Source organism: Sus scrofa, chromosome 7 (genome assembly GCF_054392235.1).
Source record: "Sus scrofa isolate SSC_HxYL_T2T_F1_AM1 chromosome 7, Sscrofa_HxYL_maternal_Yorkshire_Landrace_v2.0, whole genome shotgun sequence".
Taxonomy (NCBI): Eukaryota; Metazoa; Chordata; class Mammalia; order Artiodactyla; family Suidae; genus Sus; species Sus scrofa.
The window spans coordinates 134,408,025-134,430,454 of NC_139389.1; the positions used below are offsets into that span (position 1 = coordinate 134,408,025).

A 22,430-nucleotide genomic window follows, 5' to 3' on the forward strand; every position below is an offset into this window, starting at 1 on the left:
GGCGTTGCGGTGGCTGTGGTGTAGGCCAGCAGCTAGAGCTCTGATTCGACCCCTAGCCTGGGAACTTCCATATGCTGCGGGTGCAGCCCTAAAAAGCAAAAAAAAAAAAAAAAAGAAAAAAAAATGCTGGAGAAATCTGAAGGCCTGCGTGTCTGTCCTGAGGCCCAGCCCCCGCCCAGTGCTTTCCCACCGAGGCGCCTTACATTGTAACGCTCTGCACCCTGGCTCCCTCAGCGCCACTCTGGGCAGCCTGCCTTCCCCCACTGGCGCTTTTAGACCCACCCCCCAGGCTTCACGCCACTCTGGGTCTCAGTTCACCTCTGCTGAGGAATCTTGCACTGGTGAAATCTGTCCCCTGTCTCAGCACATGTGTGGTCTCCCAGTGCTGCTGCAAACACCATGCCAGCCTTCCTCGGGCTGTGGCGGGGTTGGTCCAGGTGGCAATGATGGGGGAAGGGCCACCCCCCAGTGAAGCAACAGCAGGTGCCAGGTTGCTGCCCTCAGAGGCGTGGCCAGGGCGCCGAGAGGGAGGGTGGACTTGGCGGGGAGCAGGCCAGGGAGGGAGAAGGGAGCTCGATTCCTGGAGAGACTAAGGGGGTCCAGGGGTGGGGGGACTGCCCTGCTCAGGCCCTGACACCTATGCCGGCAGGGGATGCTCACCAGCCTGGCCTTCTAAGAATGGCTTTGACCCTTGACCTTGTCATGCTCCTGCTGGGACCCAACCCAAGACATGCTCCCCTCTGTCCTGGGGGCGCTCGTCCCACCTGGCAGGCATGTGTGTGCGCCCAGGTCGGGAAGTGTAGCTGATGAATCCAGAGAGATGGAGGTGGGGGCCGGAGGGGCACTGCCAACACAGAAGGAGCCCCTGCGTGAGGGCTCCGGAGAAGGGACCTGAGCAGACTGGGCTCTCTCAGGCTCTCTGCCTCCGCAGGGGGAGTGGGTGGGGGCCCACCAGTAGCCGACTGGCCTGGGAGGGGCGGCCGGGCCGAGGGGCAGCAGGGAGGTCACTGGGATTCTGACCAACTTCGGCAAGTGTGAGAGCGCCAGAACAGTCTAGAATGCCTACCAGGTTGGGCTGAGCCCCTGGAAGCCTGGGGAGGAGCAGGGTGAGGGCATCTGTGATGCTGCCTGTCAGCCACTTCGGCGTGTCCATGGCAACCGGAAGCTGAGGGGGAAGCCCTGGCTAGTGATAAACATCTGGGGATCACTGGAGAGAGAAGGCATTGAAAGCATGACACGGGGAGACAGGAGTGACAGCCTGGGACGTCTAGCATGTGGGGGTGGGGACAGGAGGAGGGCCAAGGAGGTGGGGGGTGGCCCTCGGGGGTCAAAGGGCACAATGTTCCCAGAAGCGGAGGTGTCCCGAGGAGGAGGGAGTGGCCAGCTGGGACAAGTGCCATGTGTGCAAAACACTGATGCAGGAAAGACCTGTGGAGCCATGACCTTGAGGCCAGCAGGGATGGGTCCCCCACACACGGAGGGGAGCCTTCCGCGGTGGACATGGGTCAGTTCTTGGGGGGCAGAGGGTGGGCCCTGCGTGGCAGTGAGAGACATCTACTCTGATGGCTTCTGTTTTCAAGGTCATCTCCCAGGAGTGAGGAGGGGTAGAGGGCGGGGCTTGAGGAGAGTGGCTCGTTGACCACAGGGAGCCCTCCCCAACCTGAGCCCCAGCGGCCCCCAGCAAGGCCAGCGGAGCAGGTGCCCCGGGAGCTCAGCGTGGCGTGTGCTGCAGGTAGAAGGGAGGGTGGGGGGCTTCCTGCGGGCGGCGGGGGTTGGGGGGGAGGCTGGTGCAAGCAAGCTGGGTTCTAGTCACTCCACACCAGCTCTGGGGACTCAGGCTGAGTAGCCCCACCAGTCTGAGCTCCAGTCTCTTTTTTTTTTTTTTGGTCTTTTTAGGACCCCACCCGCGGCACATGGAGGTTCCCAGGCTAGGGGTCCAGTCGGAGCCTACACCACAGGCACAGCAACACAGGATTCGGGCTACACCACAACACACGGCAATGACGGATCCTTAACCCACTGAACAAGGCCAGGGACTGACCCCATGTCCTCATGGATACTAGTTGGGTTTGTTAACCACTGAGCCATGATGGGAACTCCTGAGCGCCAGTCTCTTATCTGGGAAATGAGTCAGGAGAATTTTCAGATCACAAAAGGAAGCTGTTCCAGGGCAGGGTTGGGCAAGGCCAGTATGGAAAGTGGCCAGGACCAGGTCAGAGGGTGAGGCTGTCCTTCACCCACCCCCACCTCACCTGGGTCCCGCCCTTCCAGCACCTGGCTGGACCACCCTCCTCCACCATCCCCCCCAACACACACGGCTGGGCTGGTTCCCCATCTCTGCACTTGGGCTCAGGCTCTCCCACCAAACTCTTGTCCTGTCCAACCAGTCTTCCCAGGCTCAACGGGAGATGCTGGTTCAGACCAAAGTCAAGATAAAACTAGGTGAAGACAAGTGACACCCTGGGAAGCAGAGTCCAGCACCCAGCAAAGGAGTGACATTCAGAATGTGTAAGGAGCTCCTGCCGCCAGTTAGAAAGATTAACCCAGGAGGGAGTTCCCATTGTGGCTCAGTGGCAACAGTACCGACTAGTATCCATGAGGATGCAGGTTCGATCCCTGGCCTTGCTCAGTGGGTTAAGGATCCGGTGCTGCCGTGAGCTGTGGTGTGGGTTGCAGACTCAGCTTGGATCTGGCATCGCTGTGGCTGTGGCGTAGGCCAGTGGCTACAGCTCTGATTAGACCCCTAGCCTAGGAACCTCCATATGCTGCGGGAAACGGCCCTAGAAATGGCAAAAAGACAATCAATCAATAAAAATTTTATTTTATTATTTATTTATTTATTTATTTATTTATTTATTTATTTATTTATTTTTGTCTTTTTGGTATTTCTTGGGCCACTCCTGTGGCATATGGACGTTCCCAGGCTAGGGGTCCAATCAGAGCTGTAGCCACCGGCCTACGCCAGAGCCACAGCAACGCGGGATCCAAGCCGCGTCTGCAACCTACACCACAGCTCACGGCAACGCCGGATCCTTAACCCACTGAGCAAGCGCAGGGACCCAACCCGCAACCTCATGGTTCCTAGTCGGATTCGTTAACCACTGTGCCACGACGGGAACTCCAATAAAAATTTAAAAGAAAAGATTGCTGGCCACAGATCACCATAACATATAATAACAATGAAAAGGTCTAAAATATTGTAGAATTACCAGCATGTGACACAGAGAGGTGAAATGAGCAAATGCTGTTGGAAAAATGGTGCCAATAGGCTTGCTCGATGCAGGGTCACCATGAACCTTCAACTTGAAGAAAAAAACACAGTATCTGTGACGCCAAGTGCAATAAAAAGGGGTCTGGGGCATTCCTGCTGTGGCGAGGTTGGCTACTTATCCTGCTTGTCTCCAGGGGTGTTGCCAGTTCAATCCCCAGCCCAGCGCAGGATGCAGATGGATGCAGATGCAGCTTGAATTGAAACCCTGGGGCCCAGGAACTTTCATAGGCCTCCATGAAGCCAGAAACAACAAGAAAAAATTAAAGTTTTTTTTTTTTTTGGCTTTTTAGGGCCACACCCGTGGCATAGGGAGGTTCCCAGGAGGGATGGAATCTGAGCTACAGCTGCCGGCCTACACCACAGCCACAGCAACGCCAGATCTGAGCCATGTCTGTGACCTACACCACAGCTCAGGGCAACACCGGATCCTTAACCCACTGAGTGAGGCCAGGGATCGAACCCGCCACCTCACGGTTCCTAGTCAGATTCATTTCCGCTGCGCCACGATGGGAACTCCAAATTAAATTTTTTAAAAAGGAGGTAATCCTCGTTTCTTTCATTTCTAGCAATTTCAGAGTTAAACCTTTGAAGAGAATACAGGTTAACTGCCAACTACTGAAGTACGGTCACTGCTGCATTTTTAATCATGAAAAATAGGAACCCAAGGCGACCACCCAGAGGGGAGCAGCGAAAGCAATCTTGATGCACCTTCTCAACCGGCCCTGTCCTCCCGGCGAGGGCCCGGTGTAGACCTGGAGCCAGGGATCCCGTCTCTCTCTCTCTCTCTCTCTCTCTCTCTCTCACACACACACACTCCAGTGAGACAGTCTCTATGGCATCTCTGGGTCCACAGAGGTTCCTTGGAAAAAGCCGTGCCTGAAGCCTTGAGCTTTCTCATTAAATGATCCAGTTGGATTTTTATTTTTTTAATTTTTTTGGTCTTTTGGTCTTTTAGGGCTGCACTTGCAGCATATGGAGGTTCCCAGGCTAGGGGTCTACTGGAACTGTAGCCAACAGCCTACACCACAGCCACAGCAACGCGGGATCCGAGCCGCAAGTGTAACCTTCACCATGGTTCATGGCAACACCGGATCCTTTACCCACTGCGGCCAGGGATCAAACCCACGTTCTCATGGAAGCTAGATGGGTTCACTAACCACTGAGCCACGACGGGAACTCCCGGGTTTTTATTTATTTAACAAAAATTAAATAATATAGTTGGGAGTTCCCGCCATATGCCGTATACCTGTGGCCCTGAAAAGCCAAAAAAAAAAAAATTAAATAATATAGTTTCTCATTAAATAATCCAGTTTTTGGATTAGGCCAGTTGGAGACAGAGGTTTCTCACTTGAAAAGGTCCTGACTCAGAATATTTGCCCAGCACAGTCCCTGTCCTCCAGTCTCATTATAATAGTGTCCCCTTCACCCCGCACAGGTCCTGGTCTAGGAGGTGAATCCACAGCTGCCGCAAGACCATCGTACGTCCCTGGTATCACGCGGGCACAGGCACGAAATGGCCTGAGCTTGTCAAGTGGAGATAAGAGCTGTGCTGAGAAGTCACTGAGTTCTTGGGGGACACAGCTGTGTCCTCAACAGAGCTGCCCCCAGGAATCCAGCTCCTGGGATTAATTTTCAGCATTGCCACCTAAAAATGTTAAAAGAAAGGGAGTTCCCGCTGTGGCACAGTGGTTAAGAAGCCGACTGCAGCCGCTCAGGAGCCTACTGTGGAGTGAGTTCGAAGCCCGGCCCAGCACACTGGGTTAAAGGATCCGGCTCAGGTCACAGCAATGGCTTGGGTTCAATCCCTGGCCCAGGAATTCTCCATATACCACAGGTGTGGCCATAAAAAAAAAAATGTTAAAAGGAAAAGCATACATACTGTTTAAAAAACACTGTCTGTGGACTGCAGGGTCCCCTGAGGAGCGGGCAGGGAGGAGAGGGGAGGGGGAGGGGGAGGGGGATGCTCTTAGTTTTGCTCTCTGTACCTTCTATGTGGTTTGAGTCTTTCACAAGGGGCACATATGTGATATTATTCATATAATTAAGGGAATTTTTTTTTTTTTTGTCTTTTTAGGGCTGCACCCACAGCATATGGAGGTTCCCAGGCTAGGGGTCAAATCGGAGCTACAGATGCCGGCCTACACCACAGCAACAGCAATGCCAGATCTGAGCTGTGTCTGTGACCTACACCACAGCTCACGGCAACACCAGATCCTTAACCACTGAGCAAGGCCAGGGGTCGAACCCACAACCTCATGGTTCCTAGTAGGATTCGTTTCCACTGAGCCACCACGGGAATTCCCATCAAGGTAACTGTTTAAAAAGGCACGTGAACCGGGCGAAATGCTGTCTCACGGCCACCATCTCAGGGACTCGCCTGCTGACATAGGCCAGGCTGTCAGCTCAGTTCTAGGCAGGGAACTGGAGCCCGGAGAGGGCCAGGGCTTTGGCCACAGGGTCGGAACCTGTAAGGCTCATTCCATCCCAGGAAGGGAAGGCTTTGGTTTCATGAGTTCCTAACCCCTTTGGGCTGTCAGAAGCCCCTGCGACAGCTGATGAAAGCTCTGCCAGAAGTCCCTCCCACCCGCAAGATGAGGGGGGCCTCAGATGCAGGTGGGGATGCTGGGCTGGGGCTCCCCCATCCCTCCCCAGGGGACTCAGATGGTCAGTGTTAATTAATTCAACCAACAAGTCCCCCGAGCTGTTCTGAGAGGTGAGTGGGCAGGAGAGGCTTCCTGGAGGAGGAGGCTCCCTGAGAGGAGGCAGAGCGCCTGTACCCTTCACGCCACAGGCAAGCCCCAGGGGGCTCTGTGTCCAAACACCCTGGCCCCTCCCTCCCCCCTCCTCCCTCCCCCCTCCCAGACCCAGGCTGCCCTGGACTCTCTAGGCTCCAGCTTCAGCCACAGCCTCTTGCAACCTGAGGCGATCTTGTTGAAACCAAGTCAGCTCAGCCCCTCTTCTGCTCAGAGCCCCCCCTGATCAAAGATGCTCCCCATCTGAGTTGAAAAACCCCGCTTTGCCCCAAGGCCAGACCCCTTCCATTCCCCTGAGAACCTCAGCCTTCAGGCCTGCAGACCTCGGGGCCTCAGGGCCCTAGCTTATGCTGTTCCCCCCTCTGCCTGAATGACTGCCAGTCCCCAGAAGTCCCCAAGGACTCACTTCAGGTGTCACCTGGCTTAAGGAGCTCCCTCAGCCTCTCTAGTCCCCCACTGCAGTGTCCTGCACTCCTGGGGGTTTCTCCTCTGCTGGCCTCAGGGTGGGGCCTGCCTGTTCCTGTGGAGCACAGTAGGTACCCCATAAATGCTGATGAGTAACTGGAGGAGTTGATGAGGCTGGGTGGGTGGAGTCAAGGCAGGCCTGGAAGTGGGAGAGCAGGCTGGGTGGGAGCCTGGCCAGCCAGTCACCCTGTGGGGAGTGTGAGCTAGACCTGACACCTGCTGCAACCCGGAGGGCGGGAGCAGGAAGTTCCTTACTCATGTCTGTGACACCAGGGACTCCTGAGCACAAGGGGACTGAGCCAGGACACAGCCCAGGTCCCCTCCCGGGCAGTGCAGGAGCCCTCAGACCTGGCCCCTCCTGCTCTGCAGGAGCTTGAAGGGGCCCTTGCCCTGTCCCCAACCCTCCAGCACATAGGGGCTGGATCCCTGCCTGACTGTGTGCCCTTGAGCACATCTCTGCCCTCTCAGGCCTGGTAAACACCCCGCGGGGCTCTGGCTAGGTCACCTCTAGTGCCCAGGAGTCAGCTGCTCTGGGGAGTGGCAGCACCCAGGACCAGAAGGAGCAGAGCCCAGGTGGGCCAGCCCAGGACAGCCCCCCACTTTGTCTGCACCTCCAGCTTTATTGTCCACGGTCCCCTTGGGCAAATAGCTTCGGTTTGCAGGTCAGAGGGAAACTAAGGCCTAGCCCTGCTCACACATCTTAGATGAGTCCTAATGGTAACAGAGGCCCCTGCCTGACAGCGGCAGGCAGGAAACTCCTTCTTCCCAAGACCCCTGAGCCGTCGGGGGTCCCCGCGTCCTCACCATCACTTTCTCTCAGGTCACAGGAGGGGAAACTCAGGTCCAGGGAGGCGGAGCGACTCTGCATCGGGGTGGAGCAGGTGCATGTGAGTGTTGGCGGGGAAGGGAACCACAAGGTTTATGGGACGCCTTGGGTCCCGGGCTTGGGGAGGAAGGCCTCCTTATCGGATCTCGCCGTGTGGCCCCAGCGAAGAGGGGACGAGGCACTGGCCAAAGCCACTGTGGGCCAGCCTCGGTTTCCCCATCCGCTCAGGAAGCAGGGAGGCGGTGGAGTCCCGCCCCAACGGACCCTCACGGCCCCGCGCGAGCCGACACCGCCCCCTGGCGGCCTCGCGCGTCATCGCAGCCCGCAGTCCGTCACAGGATGCAGCGAGGGAGCCAGGCCGAGACGCCCCAGGTCGCCAGGAGACAGCCTTGCCCCAGCGGTGGGTTGACGGGCTTCGGGCTCCACTCGCCATAGAGCCGCCGCAGGCCCCTTCCCACTCTGGGTCTCGGTCTCCGCCCTGAAGCAGCCACAGTCGTGCCCACCCGACGTCTGGCCACTCGGCCGCCCCCTGGGCCTCCCGGAACCCGGCTTTCCCTCCCCACGCCCCAGGGTTAGCGTCCCTCCCCCTCCCCCATGGGCGGGGCCGCTTCCCCTATAGGCCAATCAGAAGCCCGGGGCGTGGCAGGGAGGGGCAGGTGGCCCCACCCGGAGGGCGGGGGGAGCTCCCCGAGGGCCCCGCCCCAGGCTCCCCTCCCCCTCCCGGGGGCGGTCCCTCCCGCGAGTCCTCCGACCCCCGCAGGGCGCAGGGTGGCGAGCGCCGCTCTCCCGGGCGGAAAGGGCCGAGGGGCGCTTCATTTTCCCGTCTTCGAAGTGGGGACAGTCGCTGCCGCCCTGCTCCGGGTTGGAAGACAGCCGCTTCCAACCCCGCCTCTGCCCTCCAGCCCCTGCAGCGGCCTGCGGGTCACAGTGGCCGCCCCCCACCCGACCTGCCAGCCCTTTGCACAGCCGTACCCCTCCCCGAGGGAACAGAACTTCCCGCTATCTCTTCCCTCTGCCTGGAATGCAGTCCACCCAGCCGAGCCTGCTCCTGCAAGCGGCCTCACGGGGAGGGTTCGGCGACATACCCAGGCCCATTTTACAGAATGCTGACACTGAGACCAGAGCATTCAGAGGAACCCGCCTCAAGGTGCTCAGCTGGAGATGGCCTGGTGGGTACCTACCTGTCCACTGAGACCCACCCCACAGTGTCATTGAGTCCCAAGCCTGTCCTCTGTTCCCACTCCAGGGAGCCTCGGGGAGCCCACTGAGGATTGCCACCTGGATTGGGAGGATCAGGGGTCCTCAGGAAGCAGCCCCTCACTCTGCCCTCCCCCACCTTGCCCAGTAGGGAACTGTGGCCCTGGAGAGGCTGGGAGGGCTAAGCTTTCCTGTTGAGCACTGTGGAGGGAGCACAGACTTGGACCAGTGAGGAAACAGGTCAGTAAGGCCTGGGAGGGACTTCTTGCCACAAGGAGGAGAAGGATTGGACAAACTGCCCATCTCCAAGGGTAGTGAACAGGAAAGGGGGATGGAGGGTTGGATGGGTGGATGGGCTGCAGTTATAATGCCCATAAACCTTGAGACACAAATGAGACTGCCACAGGTGTGTGTTATCTGCTGCTATGTAACCAACAATCCCCAAACCATGGCTGGAAACAGCGATTTCTTATTTCTCACCATTCTCTAGATTGACTGGACAGTGCTGCTTCATCTTTCGTCTGCTGAGATCACTTATACAGCTGCAACTGGCTGGGGCTCAGTGGGGGTGAAAGAGTCAAGGCTTCACCCACGTGACTGCAGTTGATGTGAACTATCAGCCTGGCAACTCAGCTGGCTGCCAGCACAGGCTGTCATCTCAGGTACAGTGGCCCTCCAGATGCACAGGTTCTACATCCCTGGATTTAATCGACCAAGGATGGAAAATATGTGGGGGACAAAATTCCAGAAAGTTCCAAAATGCAAGATCTGATTTTGCCTGGTGCCAGCAACTATTTACATAGCATTTGCATTGTATTAGGTATTGTAAGTAATCTGGAGATGATTTAACGTTATATGCAAATGCACATCCTACCTCGCTGTACATAGGGACTTGAGCATTCTTGGCTGGTGGCATTTGCGGGGGTTCTGGACAGTTCCCTGTGAGGACCGCGGGACGACTGCACTTTGGCCCTACCTCGCCTCCACACAGGGCTAACGTGGGCTGCTTCACCCAGCGTGGCACCTGGGTTCCCCTGAGAACTAGCTCAGTATGCAAGCGCCCATCTAACCTCTCCTTCCATCATGTCTGCTACTATTTCGTTGGCCAGAACGAGTGACATGAGGATGCCCAGAGGCAGCGTGAAATGAGACCTCCCCAGGGCAGGGATACCAGGGAGCACATTGTGTGCCACCACAGAGGGACAGGAATGAAGATAGACCGGGGTCGGGGGGGCAGGAGAGCTTTGGGGGCTGGAATATCCAAGGAATGCTGCTAAAGGAGGAAGGCCTTGGCTGAGGGCTCCACCCTGGGTCCTCCCCCATCCCCATCCCGGGGCCCACGGAGGTGGGAGGTTAACCATCTTCAAAGTAAAGATATAAACTGGTTACGTGTCTGGAGACAGGTGCTCTGTGGACAGTGAAAACTGGGTGGCGTGAGAGTGTGATGGGACGTGGCGGGTGAGACAGCTGCTTCCGATGAGGCGGACAGGGAAGCCTTCTCAGAGGAGGCGGCCTTTAGGCGGAGTTCAGACTGACAAAAGGAGCCGGGCTTGGGGAGTGCAGGAAGCAGTGAATGGCAGGTACAGGAACAGCTAAAGCAAAGGCTCTGAGATGGGAATGAGCTGTACGCCTATGAGGATTAGAGAGAAGACGGGGCTGGCGGGAGGGGGCAGGGTGGGTATGGCTGGATTGTGTTGGGTCTTGTAGGCCTGGACAGCAAGGTTGGACCTTTCTCCAAGTACAATGTGGCGCCTCCCGAGAAACAACAGGACCCAACCCGATGTGTATCTATTGAGCACCTTTTGTATGCCAGGCACTTTTCTAGGCACTTGGGACTCACTGATAAACAAAACAAGGGAACATCCCCACCCTTGTGGGGTGTGATCTGATTTGGGGATTTTTTTTTTTAAATCCCTGCTGAAGGGGAGCAGAAGTGGGGTGCCCGAGTGCAAGGAGAAAAAACTGAGGTGCAACTGTCAGGCCTAGGAAGTGGGCAGTGACAGATAAGGTAAATTCAGGCTGAGCGTGGAGGAGCTCCCGTCGTGGCGCATGGAAACGAACCTGACTAGTATCCATGTGGATGCAGGTCCGATCCCTGGACTCGCTCAGTGGGTTAAGGAGTCGGTGTCACCGTGAGCTGTGGTGTAGCTCACAGACACGGCTCGGATCCTGCGTTGCTGTGGCTGTGGTGTAGGCCGGCAGCTACAGCTCTGATTGGACCCCTAGCCTGGGAACCTCCATATGCCGCAGGTGCAGCTCTAAAAATACAAAAAAAAAAAAAAAAAAAAGAGCTTGGGAGATCATCTTCACGATGAGTTAGACAAAGAGGTCTTAGATTTTTTTTCCTATAAAACAAAAAAATTGATAAATTGGACCTTATCAAAACTTAAAACATTTGCACTTCAAAAGATACGATTGATAGGGAGTTCCCGTTGTGGCAGCAGAATCCAACTAGTATCCATGAGGATTCGGGTTCGATCCCTGGCCTCGCTCAGTGGGTTAAGGATTCGGCATTGCAGATGAGCAGTGGTGTCGGTCACAGACTCCGCTCAGATCTGGTGTTCCTGGGGCTGTGGTGTAGGCCAGCAGCTGTAGCTCCAATTAACTGGGAACTTCCATATGCCATAGGTATGGCCCTAAAAAGCAAAAAAAAAAAAAAAAGAAAGAAAGAAAAAGATACCATTGATAAAATAAGATAAGCCTGAGCTAGAATATTTTCAAATCACATATCCAGACTATATCAAGAATTATTTGAACTAATAATTAAGAGCCACAACCCAGTTTTAAAAGGAGCAAAAGATTTGGACACTTCACCAAAGAAGACATACAGATGGCCAATGAATGTATGAAAATATCTTCATCATCATTAGCAAAATGCAAGGTAAAGCACAAGGAAATACCAGTGTACACCTATTAGAGTGTCTAAAATTAAAAAGACCAGAGTTCCTGCTGTGGCACAGTGGGTTAAGGATCAGGTGTTGCTGCAGCTATGGCTTGGATTCAATCAGTGGCCCAGGAACTTCCATATGCAGCGAACGTGGCCATAAAACAAAACAAAGCAAAACAAAAAACTGTGTAGTGGTGATCATTGCACAATTCTATAAATTTACTAAAAATCATTGAGTTGTGCCCTTAAAACAAGAGAATTTCATGGTATACAAGTTATATATCAACTAAGCTCTTAAAAGAACAAGAAAGAAGCCAGGGATAGGCCTTCGGAGAGGGCGGAGGCTCAGCTGAGAGCCCACGTGTTGAAGGTGGCCCAGGTTTCAGACCCCAAACCCTTAGGGGTCTGTGTAGTGTTACGGTGCCCTGGGAGGCCACCTTTGTCCCTTAGGCCAGGACCCCCAGGAGGTGAGAGGATGGGGGGTACCTTTTAAACTGTTTACAGAAAAAACCTCCATGAGGGAAGGAGGCCTGTTTTCAATGATAAATGCTACAACCCAGACATCACCCCCCTCCCCTAAGTCTGAATTCTCCCGATCTGGGGAAATCAGTTTTTTTCCAATAACAAGCTCTAAGCCCAGGGGAGGCCCCGCCCAGCTGCACAGGTTGAAGTGGCAATTAGCACAGGGCAATTAGGGACGGCTCTTCTGTTGGGGGCAGGGGGGCTGGCCCTCTCGGCAGGCACTTAGGGAGAGGACAGCCGCTGGGAGTAGAGTGTATGCCTGGTGGGGCGCGCGCGCACATTACCCCTCCCCCATACCCCGTGGGGACAGAGTTGCGCTGATTTGAGCCGGGAACCCAAGGGCAGGGATCCCCACAGCCGCCGGTGCTCAGGCCCTCGCTGAAGAGCCGGTGCAGAGGACCCGTCTCCAAACCAAAGATCTGGGTTCTTCTGACCAAGGTCTGAAAAGGCACAGGAGCTTACCGTCGGGGTCCCTTGTGAGAAGAGGGACGCTGGCAGAAGAGCACAGCTGCCCAGGTGGGCAGAGCTGCGTCTGGGGAGCCCCTCGGGCCCCTTCCACACACACGCGCGTGCGCGCACACACACACACACACACACACACACACACCAGCACCAACCAACTCCCCAAGCACGGAGACCCAGATGCCTCATTAGCAGAGGGGGCAACGGAGGCCTCAGTCCGACGCAGGCCTCCCCGCCGCACCTCCCGCCTGTGGTTATTGGCAGGCGGGTTCAGAGGGTAGGCAGCTCAGACCCTGACCTTCACTCTCTAGGGTGCCTGTCTAGGGTCTTCCAAGCCCCACCCGAGAAGGGCCCAGAGCTGGGCATCTGAGGGCAGCGCAGACCGCTGGAACAACCTAGGCCCGATAGGCACACGCAGCCTGCTCTCCTCACCTCTGATTCGACCAGGCAGGGCACCTGACCAAGGAGAGCTCATCCATAGGCTGACCAGTGACCTATCAGTGTGACCTGGTGAGAGCACAACCAATGAGATGCCTCCCTGGGACTTGGAGCCAGGACAGACCGGGAGGGACAGGAGGGCACATGGTTGGCCTCTGGCTGGCTTTATCTGCATTGAGCAGAGGAGGGCGAGGAGGACCAGCAGAGCTGGAGGCTGAGGGCCTTGGAGAGGAATGACAGAGAGAGAAGCCTGTGCCCAGCCTCCACTAGGCGCTGCTTGGACTGTCTCAGAGTCAAGTGGTACCCAGCGCATGTGGCGCCTTTCACGCATCCACAGTCATCCTTGGATGTTTATCCTTAAATCACCCACATCACTTCGGCTGCCCCATAAGCATTCATGTTTGTGAGGTGTGGTGTACTGGGCATTTGCTCCAATATGTGTTCCTGTGAATTTGCCACCATCAAAATAACGTTCCTCATTTGCACACCCATCTTCAGAGCCGCATTATTCACAGTGGCCAATAGGTGGAAAAAGCCCAAGTGTCCAAGGGATGAGTGGATAAACAAAATGAGGCCTATATACATAATGGAGTACTATTCAGCCCTAAAAAGGAAGGAAATTCTGGCACATCTTACGACATAGATTAACCCCGAGGATTTTATGTAGAATCAAAAAAGGACAAACCTGAATTATCCTACTTATATGAGGTACCAAGAGTAGTCAACTTTGGGAGTCCCATCATGGCTCAGCAGGAATGAACCCACCTAATATCCATGAGGGGCAGGTTCAAACCCTGGTCTTGATCAGTGGGTCAAGGATCTGGCATTGCCGTGAGCTGTGGTGTAGGTCACGGACGAGGCTCGGACCCCGAATTGCTGTGTCTGTGGTATAGGCCGGCAGCTGCAGCTCCAATTCTACGCCTAGCCTGGGAACTTCCATATGCCTGTGGCACAGCCCTAAAAAGACAAAACAAAAATAAAAGCAAAAACAATGCCATTTGCAGCAACATGGACGAAACTAGAGATTCTCATACTAAGTGAAGTAAGTCAGAAAAAGACAAATACCATATGATATCACATATCTGGAACCTAATATATGGCATGAATGAACCTATCCATAGAGAAGAAACAAACTCATGGACTTGGAGAATAGACTTGTGGTTGCCTGGGGGAGGGGGAGGGAGCAGGATGGATGGGGAGTCTCGGGTTAGTAGATGTAACTAACCTATTGCGTTTGGAGTCGATAAGCACTGAGACCCTGCTGTGCAGTGCAGGGAACTATGTCCAGGCAGGTGTGATGCAACATGATGGAGGATAATGCGAGAAAAAGAATATCTATAGGTATAGATAGATACATATAACTGGGTCACTTTGCGGTACAGCAGGAATTGACAGAACATTGTAAATAAACTATAATTTTTTATTTTTTTTATTTTTTGGCTTTTTAGGGCCACACCTGTGGCACATGGAGATCCCCAGACTAGGGGTCAAATCGGAGCTACAGCTGCCGGCCTACACCACAGCCACAGCAACGCAGGATCCGAGCCACGTCTGTGACCTACACCACAGCCCACGGCAACACCAGATCCTTAACCCACTGAGTGAGGCCAGGGATCAAACCTGCAACCTCATGGTTCCTAGTTGGATTCGTTTCCACTGCACCACAACGGGAACTCCTCAACTATAATTTTATTTTATTTTATTTTATTTTTTGTCTTTTTGTCTTTTGTTGTTGTTATTGTTGCTATTTCTTGGGCCGCTCCCGCGGCATATGGAGGCTCCCAGGCTAGGGGTTGAATCGGAGCTGTAGCCACCGGCCTACGCCAGAGCCACAGCAACATGGGATCCAACCCACGTCTGCGACCTACACCACAGCTCACGGCAACACTGGATCCTTAACCCACTGACCGAGGCCAGGGATCAAACCTGCATCTTCATGGATAATAGCTGGGCTTGTTAACCACTAAGTCACGACAGGAATCCCAAAGAATAGCTGTATTACAATAGGACGCTTGTGAGAGATACGCATGGGCAGGCGAAGAGTCACTAGCTCCTCCTTCGTGTCCAGTAAGGGAGTATTTGACTCTATGAGGTCAGACGGGGACCTCATGATGCTTATTCAAATCAGCAGAAGGGCGGTAACATCTGCTAAAATCCTCGCATCATCTCAGGCGTCTGTACCGCGAGGGTCTCCCACTTGGAAATGTCATCTTTCCCTTAAACTCCCGCCTGGGGTCCGAAGGGTCATTGTCTTGCTGAACTTGAATGCAGGCCTCGTTTTGTCTTTCACTGACGGACCTGAGGCCTATCTCATGCTTCTATGAGTTAAGCAGGCCTACTTGGTTCCGATGGCTTTCTGGAGCCGTTTTTAACTTCCAGTGGTCTCCCAAAGTTCCCCGAGTTTCCCCTCTATCTGTGGTCCCCTCCTGGGACCTCTACAACTCCCTGTGTGCCTATCCCACTCCATCCCTATCAGCAGGACAGTGGTCCAGCTCCTTGTGTTCCTTGATTCCTGCTGCCCAGCCATTGCTGGGCAGCCTTGTGGAGAGGGGACAGCTGTTGCTTCTCTCTCCTGTCCCCACAGGAGCCTGGGGTGCAGATGCGGGAGTGGGGGTGACAGAGCCACTGCCCTGGCCTCGGGGGAATGGTTGTTTGTGCCTCCCAGACTGAGTCACTGCAGCCTTCTGTCAGTCTGTCTGTCCGACACCCAGGGACCCAGGTTTGGCCCCGCTCTGGGCTGCCTGGGGGGACAGGCAGGTGCTTCTGAGAACAGAGCCCTAGCAGATGCTGGATGGGCTCAGGGGCTTTGGGACCCAGGAGGGGAGGCCGAGTGAGGACGGGCTTGGGGGTGTCCTACCCGCTTTCTTTCAGCTGGGGCTTCTCAACTTTAAGAAGATTTTGTTGTTGTTGCTGGGCGTCTGAGTAAGATCTCCCAACTCTGGGACTGCGCTACTTAAAGAACACTTGGGAGCCCTGCGCTCCCATGAGGTGTCAAGTCAGGAAGCCCAGGCCTGCTCTGCACCAAGACCTGGTCGTTCCTTGTGGGAGAAGACAAGACCCCCCGGGGAAGCGGGGAGGGGGGAGGCCCTGAGTCAAAGGAACCTAGCTGGAAACCCACTATATCAGTGGCTTTGATGAAATGGAAATTTCGTTTTCTCTCATACTCAAGATGTTTAGAGGTGGCCAGGGCAGGGTCAGGAGCCTGGACTCTTTCTAATACTGTGATTCCACCATGAGCAGTTTTGTTCAAAAAATACACCTTTCAGTCCAAAGTGGCTGCTGAAGCTCCTGCCATCATATCTGCATTATAGGCAGCAGGAAGGAGAAAGGAGAGCAGGGTTTGCCTGGTCCTTTAAGGACCCTTCTTGAAATTAAACACTCTAATTACATCTAGACCAAAACTCAGTCACAGGCCAACCTATAGGTGTACGTGGAGTTGGGAAGTGTCTTGATTCCAGGCAGCAGATGCCTAGGTAAACTATCAGGGGTTCTATTTCCTCAGACAACGGAGGTGGTTAGGTTGGGACAGGACCCTGGGGGATGGTGATAGGTCTCTGCCCCAAACAATGACAAGCTGTGTGCCCTTGGGCAAGCTCCTTCCCCTCTCTGTGCCTGTCTCTATGAAGTAGGGATGTAGGAAGACTGACTCCAAGGCCCTTCCCTACCCTGACAGTTGGTGACCCTGCAGCAGGGGAGCCCAGAGAGGCCAACACCAAGGATAGAACAGCTCTGGTTTAAAACTTAGCAATTCTCAGAGTTCACATCATGGCGCAGCGGAAACGAATCCAACTAGGAACCATGAGGTTGTGGATTTGATCCCTGGCCTCTCTCAGTGGGTTAAGGATCCGGTGTTGCCGTGAGCTGTGGTGTAGGTTGCAGACGAGGCTCAGATCTGGCATTGCTGTGGCTGTGGTGTAGGCCGGCAGCTGTAGCTCTGATCGGACCCCTATCCTGGGAACCTCCATATGCCATGGGAGATGTCCCCCCCAAAAAAAGGTAAATCTGCCTGTTCCAAGGTTTACAGGTATATAACAGCGTAAAACTTATTATTGATTTTCAATCTGCAAACTGATTAACACGGGCTAGGAGGCCATTGATAGGGGAGCCAGGGGAATGAGCCTGGACTCTCACCAGCAAGGAAGAGTTGGTTAGGTCCTAAAGATGGGGACGGGGAGGGGTGGGGGTGTTGGGGGAGGGGCAGGGAAGGCCTCTTAGGGTCACAGAGGTGGCAGGGGAAGAGAGGACTGAAACAGGGGGATGGTGCCACGAGGCAGGGACATGGGGGCTGATGAAGAGGGCGGGGGGGAGGGGAGGTCAGCACCGGAGCTGAGTTGGCTCTCTGGGGGTCAGTGGGGAGGAGAGGGGTTGCTTTTCCTCCCAAGCCTTCCGATGGCTCTTCTCTCCTAACTCGTCCCCTGTGTTACCGTGATGACATATTTAAGAGCTCTGAAAAACACTGCACTAAGCAAGAGTCCTCTGGCCGGCTGGAATCAGGGAGCTGGGGCTCCGGGACACCCCACTTGCAGTTCTCAGGCCGCAGAGGAGCTGGGAGGCCAGGCTGTGCTGGGCTGGCAGGAAGGGGCCGGGTCCAGGGGAACGTTGGGGTCTGCTAAGACCCAGGCCTGGGGTGGCCGGTCCAGGCAGCCGGTGGCTGGGAGCCGCCCCTCCCTCCTCGCTTCCTGTGCCTTGACCCCCCGCTCCGTGGGGTGGCCCCGGCAGTCAGCGGCCGGAAGTACGTCCCTGTGACACAGCAGATTTCCTGGTCTTTCTCCAAGCCTGAGCGAGGCCCAGGAGCGCCTAGAATTACTGTGGGAGGGGGGAGCGGTCCAAGGGGGCTAGTGGGCCATTCTCCCTGTTTCAGGACAGGGGCTGGGGGTGTCGATGAATTTCATACAAAAGTCATGGGACCGTGGTACTTAAGGGCAGGATTTCTGGGTTTCCTGAGCCCTACACACACCAGCTGTGTGACCCTGGACAAGTTCCATAGCCTCTCTGTGCCTTACTTTTCTCATCTGCAGAATCAGGGATTGTGAGGTTAAGCGAGAGCCTCCCTGCAGCCCTCGGAGCAGCCAAAGAAAGTGCTTGGAGACAGCTGATCGGAGGCTCGTGATCCGGATGGCGACAGCGACAGCAAACATGAGGCTTATTGTTGGAGCCCCACCTGCCCTGCCAAAGCTGAGCACACAGCCTTGCAGATAAGCCTGCCCCCTGCTCCTCCCTCTGTGAGGCAGAGACAGGAATGGGTGAGGAGGTGAGGCTTGTTTAACGGGCTGAGGCCAGGAGTTCTCCAGTGGCCTCGTGGTTAGAGACCTGGCGTTGTCACTGCTGTAGCTCAGGTTCGATCCCTGGTCTGGGAACTTCCACATGCCTCGGGTGCAGCCAAAAATTAAAAAATTAAAATTAAAGGGATGGAGTTTCTGTCATGGCACAGTGGAAATGAATCCAACTAGGAACCATGAGGTGATGGGGTTGATCCCTGGCCTTGCTCAGTGGGTTAAGGATTTGGCGTTGCCCCAAGCTGTGGTTTAGGTCACAGACACGGCTCGGATCTGATGTTGCTGAGGCTGTGGCGTAGGCTGGCAGCTGCAGCTTTGATTCAACCCCTAGCCTAGGAACCTCCATATTGCACAAGGCACGGACCTAAAAAGCAAAGAAATTAAATTAAATTAAGGGGAAAAAAAACAAAATAAAATTAAGGGAGTTCCCGTTTTGGTTCAGTGGAAATGAATCCGACTGGTATCCACGAGGACGTGGGGTTTGATCCCTGGCCTAGCTCAGTGGGTTGGGGATCCTGTGTTGCTGTGAGCTGTGGTATAGGTTGCAGACACGGCTTGGACCTGGCGTGGCTGTGGCTGTGGCTGTGGTGTAGGCCAGCAGCTATAGCTCCAATTCGATCCCTAGCCTGGGAACTTCCATATGCTGTGGGTGCGGCCCCAAAGAAAAAAAAATTAAAATTAAAATAATAAAAATAAAGGGCAGAGGCCAGCCTTCCCATCTCCGGCCTCCTCATCTAGACTCTCTACTGTATTAACAAGTTCCTGGGCAATGGCAACTCCCGCACAGAAACTCAGGGGACAACAGGGCTGGCAGAGGGCATCTGGGGTTCCCCGCTGCCGTGGAGAGGTGACTTCCAGGGGAGGCTGCATAAACAGTGGGCACTTCGGTCTCTGCGGTGTGGTGGCTGGAGCAGGAACATCTAAGATGCCCAGCATAGCCCTCCCCTTGGCCTGCAAGGCCTGCGGCCAGCTGCCCAGCCTTGCCCCAGCTAAGCTCCCTGAGCCAGGCCCTGGGGGTCCCAGGCAGGGGCACACCTGCTCTCCCGGCATCTGAGCCCCTCCCTGCATGGGTCCCTGATGTGGACAACTTCCTTCTCAGGCAGGAGAGGAAGCAGGACCCGCTCCCCCTCCCTCCATGGCAAGTCCTGGGGTCTCTCTGTCCCCATATCTGCCAGCCTGACCCTGAGGGCCACAGTGCCTCCACCTACATCTTGTCAGGGCCCCAAGAGGCCCGGTGCTCAAGGCCCACTGACCTGGCTTCAAATCAGCTCTACCACTTCCAGGCTGTGTGGCTTCAGGCAAGCCACTTAACCTCTCTGAGCCCACTTCTTCAGTAAAACGGGAATACGGTGGCATTCCTGTGAGGTTGTGGAGAGTATCTGGTTTTGTTTTTGTTTTTTTTGTCTTTTTGCCATTTCTTGGGCCGCTCCTGCAGCATGTGGAGGTTCCCAGGCTAGGGGTCCAATCGGAGCTGTAGCCACTGGCCTACACCAGAGCCACAGCAATGCGGGATCCGAGCCGTATCTGCGACCTACACCACAGCTCACGGCAACGCCGGATCCTTAACCCACTGAGCAAGGGCAGGGATCGAACCTGCAACCTCATGGTTCCTAGTCGGATTCGTTAACCACTGCGCCACGACGGGAACTCCGAGATTATCTGTTGACTTGTGTTCCTGTCCTTCAGCCTCTCCTGCTTTTCAGACCTTGCTCAGAGCCCGTGGTGCTGTGTCCTTGGCTCCCAGAGAGGGAGATGCAGGTGTCTGCCCTCAGGGGGTGCCCACTTCGGTGGGCGAGATGGCAGGTAAATAGGCTGTCATCAGGGCCACAGCTCTGGCTGATGTAAACAGCAAGTGCTGAGATCACGGGGCACGGGGAGTTAGTGAGTCCGGGCCCACCAAGGAGATGCGGGAAGACCTGCGAGCTGGACAGTCGCAAGACAGCGAGGGAAGGCAGAGGCTTCCTGGCAGGGGCATGGACAAAAGAAAGGCGTGGTGCGAGCCCCCAGGGCTGATGGCAGGGCCACTCAGCAGTGGGCAGAACGAGGGGGAGGCAGGAGGAGGCTGGGCACGAGGAGGGAGGTGCCGTCTGTAGGGGTGAACTGTGGGGAGGGGCTGGCCTGGGCAGGTGGTGGGGTTGAGGGGACCTCCAGGCCAGCCAGGCCAGGGGGTGGCCCCCTCCTCCACCGGGGGTGCCTACAGAGAAACCGAAACCGGCCATGGGCAGACTCTGCCCTTGAGTCCAGCCACCGCCCTCCAGGGCCTGACTGCCCGCCCCGCCTTCCAAAACTGGGGGTGGGAGGGCTGGGCCCCAAACCAGTGCCCGGAAATGGACCTGTATCTTATAGAAGGTTCCAGATGTTTAAACGCCAGCCTCGAGCCCTGCCCGTTTGAAGTTCTTGGCACCACATTTCCAAAGCCCCCAGGCAGGCTGGTGTCGGGGGAGGGCCTGGCAGCCTGTCTGGGGCAGGCCACATACCAGGGTACCAGGCAGGCACTTCCCCAGTGTTATCTGGTCCCTCCGTGGCCCTTGAGAAGGCTGTTCCCATTCCACAGACTGGAGACTGAGACCCGGGAGGTGTGTAATGCCAGGGCTTTGCCTAGACCTTGGGCACTCAGATCCCCTCCACTAGGCGGCGCCCCAGCCAGGATTTGGGGCCCAGGGAGGCTCTGCGGGGTTTCAAGGATGCAGTCAGGACATCACCTGATGCTCTAGTCCAAAAAACTCCTCCGGGGTCTCCAGGGACACTCGTGCGGCCGCCACACCCAGCGTGGGGTGGGCTCTGGGCATCCCTGTGTGCCCAGGACCGTGATGCTTCCGCGGCGCGGCACGTGCCGGGCCCCGGCTGCCCGGCCCCAAGGGGTCGGGCAGGCGGGGCCGTCTCGTCACGTCGCCCTTGCAGCCCTGAGCCCGGGAAGGGCGGGAGCCGAGAGCACACCGGGAACCGGGGACGCGGGAGGCTCCCGAGGCCCCGCCCCTGGGTCTCCGGGCCCCGCCCACCCTGAGCCGCCGCCGGGCCCAGCTCCGCAGCCCGGTTCCGAGAAGGATGATCGGGGTTGCGGGTGGGTGAGCTCCGTGGGGCCCTGGTTTCCTCCTCCGCGGGGGTGGGGGGCGGCCGTGCTCCCTCCTGGTGACCCTGCAGGGCCGCGAAGGGAGCCCTCAGCTCGGGGCTGAGCCCCCGAGGCCAGAGTCCCTCACCCAGGCTCGGAGACCAGGAGATGCTGGAGAAGCGCCCCGAGGTTGGGCACAAGAGCGCCCTTCCGCCGGCCTCGCTTCTGGGCCTCGGACCTGGAGGCAGGATGAAAGCGCTCAGCGGCAGAAGGGCTGAGGACCTCCTGGCCGGGATCTCAGGAACTGGGTTTTGAGGTCCGGGGTTCAAGAATCTGAGCTCCACAGCCCCTCTCACGCCGTGGGGAGGAGGTGCGAGTCGCGGGTCGAAGAGGGAAGCCCCCAAACGCCAGGAGATCTGGGTGCTCAGAGCCCGGCCTTGCCCAGGCAGCTGAATCAGAAGCCGCTCATTTTTATTTATTTGTTTATTTTTAGAGAGCTATAAAATTTTAACTGGCAAAATGTGGATAGTTTTACATGCTGGTATTTTACCCTTCATTGGGGGGGAGGGGTAAAATATCAGCGTATACAACTAAATATCCAATTTTTTTTTGTTGTTTTTCATTTTTTTGCTTTTTAGGGCCACACCGGTGGCCTATGGAGGTTCCCAGGCTAGGGGTCTAATCGGAGCTTCAGCTGCCAGCCTACACCACAGCCACAACAATGCTAGATCCAAGCTGCGTCTGCAACCTACACCACAGCTCGCAGCAACGCAGGATCCCTGACCCACTGAGCGGGGCCAGGGATCAAACGCGCAACCTCATGGTTCCTAGTTGGATTCATTTCCACTGGGCCACGACGGGATCTCCTTAGCCCTCATTTTTAATAAAAAAAAAAAACAACTTTTTTTTTCACTTTTTAAGTTTTATTGAAGGAGTTCCCACTGTGGTGCAATGGGTTAAGAACCTGACTGCAGGAAGTCCCATCATGGTTCAACAGTAACTACCAGTATCCACGAGGATGTGGGTTCAATCCCTGGTTCTGCTCAGTGGGTTAAGGATCCAGTGTTGCTGTGAGTTGTGGTGTAGGTCGCAGATGCGGCTTGGCTCTGGCATTGCTGGGGCTCTGGTGTAGGCCAGCAGCTGCAGTTGTTATTCCCCTAGCCTGGGACCCTCCATATGCCCCAGATGTGGCCCTAAAAAAAAAAAAAAAAAAAGGAATCTGACTATAATGGTGTGGGGCTCTGCAGAGGCGCAGGTTCGATCCCCATTCCCACCTGGCACGGT

General features: G+C 55.8%; 1 long non-coding RNA gene across 3 annotated transcripts; it reads left to right on the forward strand.

Annotated features, from left to right (window-relative positions):
• Positions 1–1,580: 1,580 nt before the first annotated feature.
• LOC102167940 (uncharacterized) lies at positions 1,581–18,468 on the forward strand. 3 transcript variants are annotated; one of them, XR_014811417.1, is made up of 8 exons: positions 1,581–1,732; positions 4,707–4,749; positions 7,310–7,376; positions 7,544–7,715; positions 8,418–8,484; positions 8,661–8,752; positions 9,003–9,174; positions 17,840–18,468. It is a non-coding gene; the product is annotated as an uncharacterized LOC102167940 (long non-coding RNA). The 3 variants fall into 3 exon arrangements; XR_002341110.2 differs by lacking the exons at positions 1,581–1,732; positions 4,707–4,749; positions 7,310–7,376; positions 7,544–7,715 and having other exon boundaries at positions 7,993–8,484; positions 17,840–18,226; XR_014811418.1 differs by lacking the exons at positions 1,581–1,732; positions 4,707–4,749; positions 7,310–7,376; positions 7,544–7,715; positions 8,661–8,752 and having other exon boundaries at positions 7,994–8,484.
• Positions 18,469–22,430: the final 3,962 nt, after the last annotated feature.